Raw genomic sequence first — 11,113 nt, 5'->3', positions numbered from 1 at the left:
ACCGTGGCCCCTTTCGTTGAGACAACTCTGCACTAGTGCGAGCCGCAAATGCCACTTCCAGCTTAGCTGTGCAGAAGAAGAACAACAAGAAGAAGAAATATCTCGAAATATGTCCGTCAGGCCCCTTCCCTTGAGATAAATATGCAAATATCTCGGAAACGAAGCGAGCTATGGCAAAATGTTAAGAGACCTTTTTTGTAGAGAATTAAGTTTCCTACTTTTTATGTTCTATGATATTTTTTGATCAGATGCGTAGTTCTCGAGATATATCAAGATATTTAAAAGTTCCGAAGCCGCACCAACATAATAGAGATACAGAAACACCGTGGCCCCTTTCTTTGAGATAACTCTGCACTATTGCGAGCTGCAAATGCCACTTCCAGCTTAGCTGCGCAGAGGAAGAACAACAAGAAGAAGAAATATCTCGAAATATGTCCGTCAGGCCAGTTCCTTTGAGCTGAATCTGCAAATATCTCGGAAACGAAACGAGCTATGGCAAAATGTTAAGAGACGTTTTTTGTAGAGAATTATGTTTCCTACAATTTATGTTCTATGATATTTTTTGATCAGAAGCGTAGTTTTCGAGATATATCGAGATATTTAAAAGTTCCGAAGCCGCACCAACATAATAGAGATACAGAAACACCGTGGCCCCTTTCTTTGAGATAACTCTGCACTAGTGCGAGCCGCAAATGCCACTTCCAGCTTAGCTGTGCAGAAGAAGAACAACAAGAAGAAGAAATATCTCGAAATATGTCCGTCAGGCCCCTTCCCTTGAGATAAATCTGCAAATATCTCGGAAACCAAGCGAGCTGTGGCAAAATGTGAAGAGACCTTTTTTGTAGAGAATTAAGTTTCCTACTTTTTATGTTCTATGATATTTTTTGATCAGATGCGTAGTTCTCGAGATATATCAAGATATTTAAAAGTTCCGAAGCCGCACCAACATAATAGAGATACAGAAACACCGTGGCCCCTTTCTTTGAGATAACTCTGCACTATTGCGAGCTGTAAATGCCACTTCCAGCTTAGCTGTGCAGAAGAAGAACAACAAGAAGAAGAAATATCTCGAAATATGTCCGTCAGGCCAGTTCCTTTGAGCTGAATCTGCAAATATCTCGGAAACGAAGCGAGATATGGCAAAATGTTAAGAGACGTTTTTTGTAGAGAATTATGTTTCCTACAATTTATGTTCTATGATATTTTTTGATCAGAAGCGTAGTTTTCGAGATATATCGAGATATTTAAAAGTTCCGAAGACGCACCAACATAATAGAGATACAGAAACACCGTGGCCCCTTTCTTTGAGATAACTGTGCACTAGTGCGAGCCGCAAATGCCACTTCCAGCTTAGCTGTGCAGAAGAAGAACAACAAGAAGAAGAAATATCTCGAAATATGTCCGTCAGGCCCCTTCCCTTGAGATAAATCTGCAAATATCTCGGAAACGAAGCGTGCTATGGCAAAATGTTAAGAGACTTTTTTTGTAGAGAATTAAGTTTCCTACTTTTTATGTTCTATGATATTTTTCGATCAGAGGCGTAGTTATCGAGATATATCAAGATATTTAAAAGTTCCGAAGCCGCACCAACATAATAGAGATACAGAAACACCGTGGCCCCTTTCTTTGAGATAACTCTGCACGATTGCGAGCTGGAAATGCCACTTCCAGTTTAGCTGTGCAGAAAAAGAACAACAAGAAGAAGAAATATCTCGAAATATGTCCATCAGGACCCTTCCCTTGAGATAAATCTGCAAATATCTCGGAAACGAAGCGGGCTATGGCAAAATGTTAAGAGACCTTTTTTGTAGAGAATTATGTTTCCTACAATTTATGTTCTATGATATTTTTTGATCAGAAGCGTAGTTTTCGAGATATATCGAGATACGTAAAAGTTCCGAAGCCGCACCAACATAATAGAGATACAGAAACACCGTGGCCCCTTTCTTTGGGATAACTCTGCACTCTTGCGAGCTGCAAATGCCACTTCCAGCTTAGCTGTGCAGAAGAAGAACAACAAGAAGAAGAAATATCTCGAAATATGTCCGTCAGGCCACTTCCCTTGAGATACATCTGCAAATATCTCGGAAACGAAGCGAGCTATGGCAAAATGTTAAGTGGCCTTTTTTGTAGAGAATTAAGTTTCCTACTTTTTATGTTCGATGATATTTTTTGATCAGATGCGTAGTTCTCGAGATATATCAAGATATTTAAAAGTTCCGAAGCTGCACCAACATAATAGAGGTACAGAAACACCGTGGCCTCTTTCTTTGAGATAACTCTGCACTATTGCGAGCTGCAAATGCCACTTCGAGCTTAGCTGTGCAGAAGAAGAACAACAAGAAGAAGAAATATCTCGAAATATGTCCGTCAGGCCCCTTCCCTTAAGATAAATCTGCAAATATCTCGGAAACGAAGAGAGCTATGGCAAAATGTTAAGAGACCTTTTTTGTAGAGAATTAAGTTTCCTACTTTTCATGTTCTATGATATTTTTTGATCAGATGCGTAGTTCTCGAGATATATCAAGATATTTAAAAGTTCCGAAGCAGCACCAACATAATAGAGATACAGAAACACCGTGGCCCCTTTCTTTGAGATAACTCTGCACTATTGCGAGCTGTAAATGCCACTTCCAGCTTAGCTGTGCAGAAGAAGAACAACAAGAAGAAGAAATATCTCGAAATATGTCCGTCAGGCCCCTTCCCTTGAGATAAATATGCAAATATCTCGGAAACGAAGCGAGCTATGGCAAAATGTTAAGAGACCTTTTTTGTGGAGAATTAAGTTTCCTACTTTTTATGTTCTATGATATTTTTTGATCAGATGCGTAGTTCTCGCGATATATCAAGATATTTAAAAGTTCCGAAGCCGCACCAACATAATAGAGATACAGAAACACCGTGGCCCCTTTCTTTGAGATAACTCTGCACTATTGCGAGCTGCAAATGCCACTTCCAGCTTAGCTGCGCAGAGGAAGAACAACAAGAAGAAGAAATATCTCGAAATATGTCCGTCAGGCCAGTTCCTTTGAGCTGAATCTGCAAATATCTCGGAAACGAAACGAGCTATGGCAAAATGTTAAGAGACGTTTTTTGTAGAGAATTATGTTTCCTACAATTTATGTTCTATGATATTTTTTGATCAGAAGCGTAGTTTTCGAGATATATCGAGATATTTAAAAGTTCCGAAGCCGCACCAACATAATAGAGATACAGAAACACCGTGGCCCCTTTCTTTGAGATAACTCTGCACTAGTGCGAGCCGCAAATGCCACTTCCAGCTTAGCTGTGCAGAAGAAGAACAACAAGAAGAAGAAATATCTCGAAATATGTCCGTCAGGCCCCTTCCCTTGAGATAAATCTGCAAATATCTCGGAAACCAAGCGAGCTGTGGCAAAATGTTAAGAGACCTTTTTTGTAGAGAATTAAGTTTCCTACTTTTTATGTTCTATGATATTTTTTGATCAGATGCGTAGTTCTCGAGATATATCAAGATATTTAAAAGTTCCGAAGCCGCACCAACATAATAGAGATACAGAAACACCGTGGCCCCTTTCTTTGAGATAACTCTGCACTATTGCGAGCTGTAAATGCCACTTCCAGCTTAGCTGTGCAGAAGAAGAACAACAAGAAGAAGAAATATCTCGAAATATGTCCGTCAGGCCAGTTCCTTTGAGCTGAATCTGCAAATATCTCGGAAACGAAGCGAGCTATGGCAAAATGTTAAGAGACGTTTTTTGTAGAGAATTATGTTTCCTACAATTTATGTTCTATGATATTTTTTGATCAGAAGCGTAGTTTTCGAGATATATCGAGATATTTAAAAGTTCCGAAGACGCACCAACATAATAGAGATACAGAAACACCGTGGCCCCTTTCTTTGAGATAACTGTGCACTAGTGCGAGCCGCAAATGCCACTTCCAGCTTAGCTGTGCAGAAGAAGAACAACAAGAAGAAGAAATATCTCGAAATATGTCCGTCAGGCCAGTTCCTTTGAGCTGAATCTGCAAATATCTCGGAAACGAAGCGAGCTATGGCAAAATGTTAAGAGACGTTTTTTCTAGAGAATTATGTTTCCTACAATTTATGTTCTATGATATTTTTTGATCAGAAGCGTAGTTTTCGAGATATATCGAGATATTTAAAAGTTCCGAAGACGCACCAACATAATAGAGATACAGAAACACCGTGGCCCCTTTCTTTCAGATAACTGTGCACTAGTGCGAGCCGCAAATGCCACTTCCAGCTTAGCTGTGCAGAAGAAGAACAACAAGAAGAAGAAATATCTCGAAATATGTCCGTCAGGCCCCTTCCCTTGAGATATATCTGCAAATATCTCGGAAACGAAGCGAGCTATGGCAAAATGTTAAGAGACCGTTTTTGTAGAGAATTAAGTTTCCTACTTTTTATGTTCTATGATATTTTTTGATCAGACGCGTAGTTCTCGAGATATATCAAGATATTTAAAAGTTCCGAAGCCGCACCAACATAATAGAGATACAGAAACACCGTGGCCCCTTTCTTTGAGATAACTCTGCACTATTGCGAGCTGCAAATGCCAGTTCCAGCTTAGCTGTGCAGAAGAAGAACAACAAGAAGAAGAAATATCTCGAAATATGTCCGTCAGGCCCCTTCCCTTGAGATAAATCTGCAAATATCTCGGAAACGAAGAGAGCTATGGCAAAATGTTAAGAGACCTTTTTTGTAGAGAATTAAGTTTCCTACTTTTTATGTTCTATGATATTTTTTGATCAGATGCGTAGTTCTCGCGATATATCAAGATATTTAAAAGTTCCGAAGCCGCACCAACATAATAGAGATACAGAAACACCGTGGCCCCTTTCTTTGAGATAACTCTGCACTATTGCGAGCTGCAAATGCCACTTCCAGCTTAGCTGCGCAGAGGAAGAACAACAAGAAGAAGAAATATCTCGAAATATGTCCGTCAGGCCAGTTCCTTTGAGCTGAATCTGCAAATATCTCGGAAACGAAACGAGCTATGGCAAAATGTTAAGAGACGTTTTTTGTAGAGAATTATGTTTCCTACAATTTATGTTCTATGATATTTTTTGATCAGAAGCGTAGTTTTCGAGATATATCGAGATATTTAAAAGTTCCGAAGCCGCACCAACATAATAGAGATACAGAAACACCGTGGCCCCTTTCTTTGAGATAACTCTGCACTAGTGCGAGCCGCAAATGCCACTTCCAGCTTAGCTGTGCAGAAGAAGAACAACAAGAAGAAGAAATATCTCGAAATATGTCCGTCAGGCCCCTTCCCTTGAGATAAATCTGCAAATATCTCGGAAACCAAGCGAGCTGTGGCAAAATGTTAAGAGACCTTTTTTGTAGAGAATTAAGTTTCCTACTTTTTATGTTCTATGATATTTTTTGATCAGATGCGTAGTTCTCGAGATATATCAAGATATTTAAAAGTTCCGAAGCCGCACCAACATAATAGAGATACAGAAACACCGTGGCCCCTTTCTTTGAGATAACTCTGCACTATTGCGAGCTGTAAATGCCACTTCCAGCTTAGCTGTGCAGAAGAAGAACAACAAGAAGAAGAAATATCTCGAAATATGTCCGTCAGGCCAGTTCCTTTGAGCTGAATCTGCAAATATCTCGGAAACGAAGCGAGCTATGGCAAAATGTTAAGAGACGTTTTTTGTAGAGAATTATGTTTCCTACAATTTATGTTCTATGATATTTTTTGATCAGAAGCGTAGTTTTCGAGATATATCGAGATATTTAAAAGTTCCGAAGACGCACCAACATAATAGAGATACAGAAACACCGTGGCCCCTTTCTTTGAGATAACTGTGCACTAGTGCGAGCCGCAAATGCCACTTCCAGCTTAGCTGTGCAGAAGAAGAACAACAAGAAGAAGAAATATCTCGAAATATGTCCGTCAGGCCAGTTCCTTTGAGCTGAATCTGCAAATATCTCGGAAACGAAGCGAGCTATGGCAAAATGTTAAGAGACGTTTTTTCTAGAGAATTATGTTTCCTACAATTTATGTTCTATGATATTTTTTGATCAGAAGCGTAGTTTTCGAGATATATCGAGATATTTAAAAGTTCCGAAGACGCACCAACATAATAGAGATACAGAAACACCGTGGCCCCTTTCTTTCAGATAACTGTGCACTAGTGCGAGCCGCAAATGCCACTTCCAGCTTAGCTGTGCAGAAGAAGAACAACAAGAAGAAGAAATATCTCGAAATATGTCCGTCAGGCCCCTTCCCTTGAGATATATCTGCAAATATCTCGGAAACGAAGCGAGCTATGGCAAAATGTTAAGAGACCGTTTTTGTAGAGAATTAAGTTTCCTACTTTTTATGTTCTATGATATTTTTTGATCAGACGCGTAGTTCTCGAGATATATCAAGATATTTAAAAGTTCCGAAGCCGCACCAACATAATAGAGATACAGAAACACCGTGGCCCCTTTCTTTGAGATAACTCTGCACTATTGCGAGCTGCAAATGCCAGTTCCAGCTTAGCTGTGCAGAAGAAGAACAACAAGAAGAAGAAATATCTCGAAATATGTCCGTCAGGCCCCTTCCCTTGAGATAAATCTGCAAATATCTCGGAAACGAAGAGAGCTATGGCAAAATGTTAAGAGACCTTTTTTGTAGAGAATTAAGTTTCCTACTTTTCATGTTCTATGATATTTTTTGATCAGATGCGTAGTTCTCGAGATATATCAAGATATTTAAAAGTTCCGAAGCCGCACCAACATAATAGAGATACAGAAACACCGTGGCCCCTTTCTTTGAGATACCTCTGCACTATTGCGAGCTGTAAATGCCACTTCCAGCTTAGCTGTGCAGAAGAAGAACAACAAGAAGAAGAAATATCTCGAAATATGTCCGTCAGGCCCCTTCCCTTGAGATATATCTGCAAATATCTCGGAAACGAAGCGAGCTATGGCAAAATGTTAAGAGACCTTTTTTGTAGAGAATTATGCTTCCTACAATTTATGTTCTATGATATTTTTTTATCAGAAGCGTAGTTTTCGAGATATATCGAGATATTTAACAGTTCCGAAGCCGCACCAACATAATAGAGATACAGAAACACCGTGGCCCCTTTCGTTGAGACAACTCTGCACTAGTGCGAGCCGGAAATGCCACTTCCAGCTTAGCTGTGCAGAAGAAGAACAACAAGAAGAAGAAATATCTCGAAATATGTCCGTCAGGCCCCTTCCCTTGAGATAAATCTGCAAATATCTCGGAAACGAAGCGAGCTATGGCAAAATGTTAAGAGACCTTTTTTGTAGAGAATTATGTTTCCTACTTTTTATGTTCTATGATATTTTTTGATCAGATGCGTAGTTCTCGAGATATATCAAGATATTTAAAAGTTCCGAAGCCGCACCAACATAATAGAGATACAGAAACACCGTGGCCCCTTTCTTTGAGATAACTCTGCACTATTGCGAGCTGCAAATGCCACTTCCAGCTTAGCTGTGCAGAGGAAGAACAAGAAGAAGAAGAAGTATCTCGAAATATGTCCGTCAGGCCCGTTCCTTTGAGCTGAATCTGCAAATATCCCGGAAACGAAGCGAGCTATGGCAAAATGTTAAGAGACGTTTTTTGTAGAGAATTATGTTTCCTACAATTTATGTTCTATGATATTTTTTGATCAGAAGCGTAGTTTTCGAGATGTATCGAGATATTTAAAAGTTCCGAAGCCGCACCAACATAATAGAGATACAGAAACACCGTGGCTCCTTTCTTTGAGATAACTCTGCACTAGTGCGAGCCGCAAATGCCACTTCCAGCTTAGCTGTGCAGAAGAAGAACAACAAGAAGAAGAAATATCTCGAAATATGTCCGTCAGGCCCCTTCCCTTGAGATACATCTGCAAATATCTCGGAAACGAAGCGAGCTATGGCAAAATGTTAAGAGACCTTTTTTGTAGAGAATTAAGTTTCCTACTTTTTATGTTCTATGATATTTTTCGATCAGAGGCGTAGTTCTCGAGATATATCAAGATATTTAAAAGTTCCGAAGCCGCACCAACATAATAGAGATACAGAAACACCGTGGCCCCTTTCTTTGAGATAACTCTGCACGATTGCGAGCTGGAAATGCCACTTCCAGTTTAGCTGTGCAGAAAAAGAACAACAAGAAGAAGAAATATCTCGAAATATGTCCATCAGGACCCTTCCCTTGAGATAAATCTGCAAATATCTCGGAAACGAAGCGGGCTATGGCAAAATGTTAAGAGACCTTTTTTGTAGAGAATTATGTTTCCTACAATTTATGTTCTATGATATTTTTTGATCAGAAGCGTAGTTTTCGAGATATATCGAGATATGTAAAAGTTCCGAAGCCGCACCAACATAATAGAGATACAGAAACACCGTGGCCCCTTTCTTTGGGATAACTCTGCACTCTTGCGAGCTGCAAATGCCACTTCCAGCTTAGCTGTGCAGAAGAAGAACAACAAGAAGAAGAAATATCTCGAAATATGTCCGTCAGGCCACTTCCCTTGAGATACATCTGCAAATATCTCGGAAAGGAAGCGAGCTATGGCAAAATGTTAAGTGACCTTTTTTGTAGAGAATTAAGTTTCCTACTTTTTATGTTCGATGATATTTTTTGATCAGATGCGTAGTTCTCGAGATATATCAAGATATTTAAAAGTTCCGAAGCTGCACCAACATAATAGAGGTACAGAAACACCGTGGCCTCTTTCTTTGAGATAACTCTGCACTATTGCGAGCTGCAAATGCCACTTCGAGCTTAGCTGTGCAGAAGAAGAACAACAAGAAGAAGAAATATCTCGAAATATGTCCGTCAGGCCCCTTCCCTTGAGATAAATCTGCAAATATCTCGGAAACGAAGAGAGCTATGGCAAAATGTTAAGAGACCTTTTTTGTAGAGAATTAAGTTTCCTACTTTTTATGTTCTATGATATTTTTCGATCAGAGGCGTAGTTATCGAGATATATCAAGATATTTAAAAGTTCCGAAGCCGCACCAACATAATAGAGATACAGAAACACCGTGGCCCCTTTCTTTGAGATAACTCTGCACGATTGCGAGCTGGAAATGCCACTTCCAGTTTAGCTGTGCAGAAAAAGAACAACAAGAAGAAGAAATATCTCGAAATATGTCCATCAGGACCCTTCCCTTGAGATAAATCTGCAAATATCTCGGAAACGAAGCGAGCTATGGCAAAATGTTAACAGACCTTTTTTGTAGAGAATTATGTTTCCTACAATTTATGTTCTATGATATTTTTTGATCAGAAGCGTAGTTTTCGAGATATATCGAGATATGTAAAAGTTCCGAAGCCGCACCAACATAATAGAGATACAGAAACACCGTGGCCCCTTTCTTTGGGATAACTCTGCACTCTTGCGAACTGCAAATGCCACTTCCAGCTTAGCTGTGCAGAAGAAGAACAACAAGAAGAAGGAATATCTCGAAATATGTCCGTCAGGCCACTTCCCTTGAGATACATCTGCAAATATCTCGGAAACGAAGCGAGCTATGGCAAAATGTTAAGAGACCTTTTTTGTAGAGAATTAAGTTTCCTACTTTTTATGTTCGATGATATTTTTTGATCAGATGCGTAGTTCTCGAGATATATCAAGATATTTAAAAGTTCCGAAGCTGCACCAACATAATAGAGGTACAGAAACACCGTGGCCTCTTTCTTTGAGATAACTCTGCACTATTGCGAGCTGCAAATGCCACTTCGAGCTTAGCTGTGCAGAAGAAGAACAACAAGAAGAAGAAATATCTCGAAATATGTCCGTCAGGCCCCTTCCCTTGAGATAAATCTGCAAATATCTCGGAAACGAAGAGAGCTATGGCAAAATGTTAAGAGACCTTTTTTGTAGAGAATTAAGTTTCCTACTTTTCATGTTCTATGATATTTTTTGATCAGATGCGTAGTTCTCGAGATATATCAAGATATTTAAAAGTTCCGAAGCAGCACCAACATAATAGAGATACAGAAACACCGTGGCCCCTTTCTTTGAGATAACTCTGCACTATTGCGAGCTGTAAATGCCACTTCCAGCTTAGCTGTGCAGAAGAAGAACAACAAGAAGAAGAAATATCTCGAAATATGTCCGTCAGGCCCCTTCCCTTGAGATAAATATGCAAATATCTCGGAAACGAAGCGAGCTATGGCAAAATGTTAAGAGACCTTTTTTGTGGAGAATTAAGTTTCCTACTTTTTATGTTCTATGATATTTTTTGATCAGATGCGTAGTTCTCGCGATATATCAAGATATTTAAAAGTTCCGAAGCCGCACCAACATAATAGAGATACAGAAACACCGTGGCCCCTTTCTTTGAGATAACTCTGCACTATTGCGAGCTGCAAATGCCACTTCCAGCTTAGCTGCGCAGAGGAAGAACAACAAGAAGAAGAAATATCTCGAAATATGTCCGTCAGGCCAGTTCCTTTGAGCTGAATCTGCAAATATCTCGGAAACGAAGCGAGCTATGGCAAAATGTTAAGAGACGTTTTTTGTAGAGAATTATGTTTCCTACAATTTATGTTCTATGATATTTTTTGATCAGAAGCGTAGTTTTCGAGATATATCGAGATATTTAAAAGTTCCGAAGACGCACCAACATAATAGAGATACAGAAACACCGTGGCCCCTTTCTTTCAGATAACTGTGCACTAGTGCGAGCCGCAAATGCCACTTCCAGCTTAGCTGTGCAGAAGAAGAACAACAAGAAGAAGAAATATCTCGAAATATGTCCGTCAGGCCCCTTCCCTTGAGATAAATCTGCAAATATCTCGGAAACGAAGAGAGCTATGGCAAAATGTTAAGAGACCTTTTTTGTAGAGAATTAAGTTTCCTACTTTTCATGTTCTATGATATTTTTTGATCAGATGCGTAGTTCTCGAGATATATCAAGATATTTAAAAGTTCCGAAGCCGCACCAACATAATAGAGATACAGAAACACCGTGGCCCCTTTCTTTGAGATAACTCTGCACTATTGCGAGCTGTAAATGCCACTTCCAGCTTAGCTGTGCAGAAGAAGAACAACAAGAAGAAGAAATATCTCGAAATATGTCCGTCAGGCCCCTTCCCTTGAGATATATCTGCAAATATCTCGGAAACGAAGC

The sequence above is a fragment of the Osmia lignaria genome, unplaced genomic scaffold (genome assembly GCF_051020975.1).
Source record: "Osmia lignaria lignaria isolate PbOS001 unplaced genomic scaffold, iyOsmLign1 scaffold0001, whole genome shotgun sequence".
Lineage (NCBI taxonomy): Eukaryota > Metazoa > Arthropoda > Insecta > Hymenoptera > Megachilidae > Osmia > Osmia lignaria.
This window is presented reverse-complemented; position numbering follows the sequence as displayed.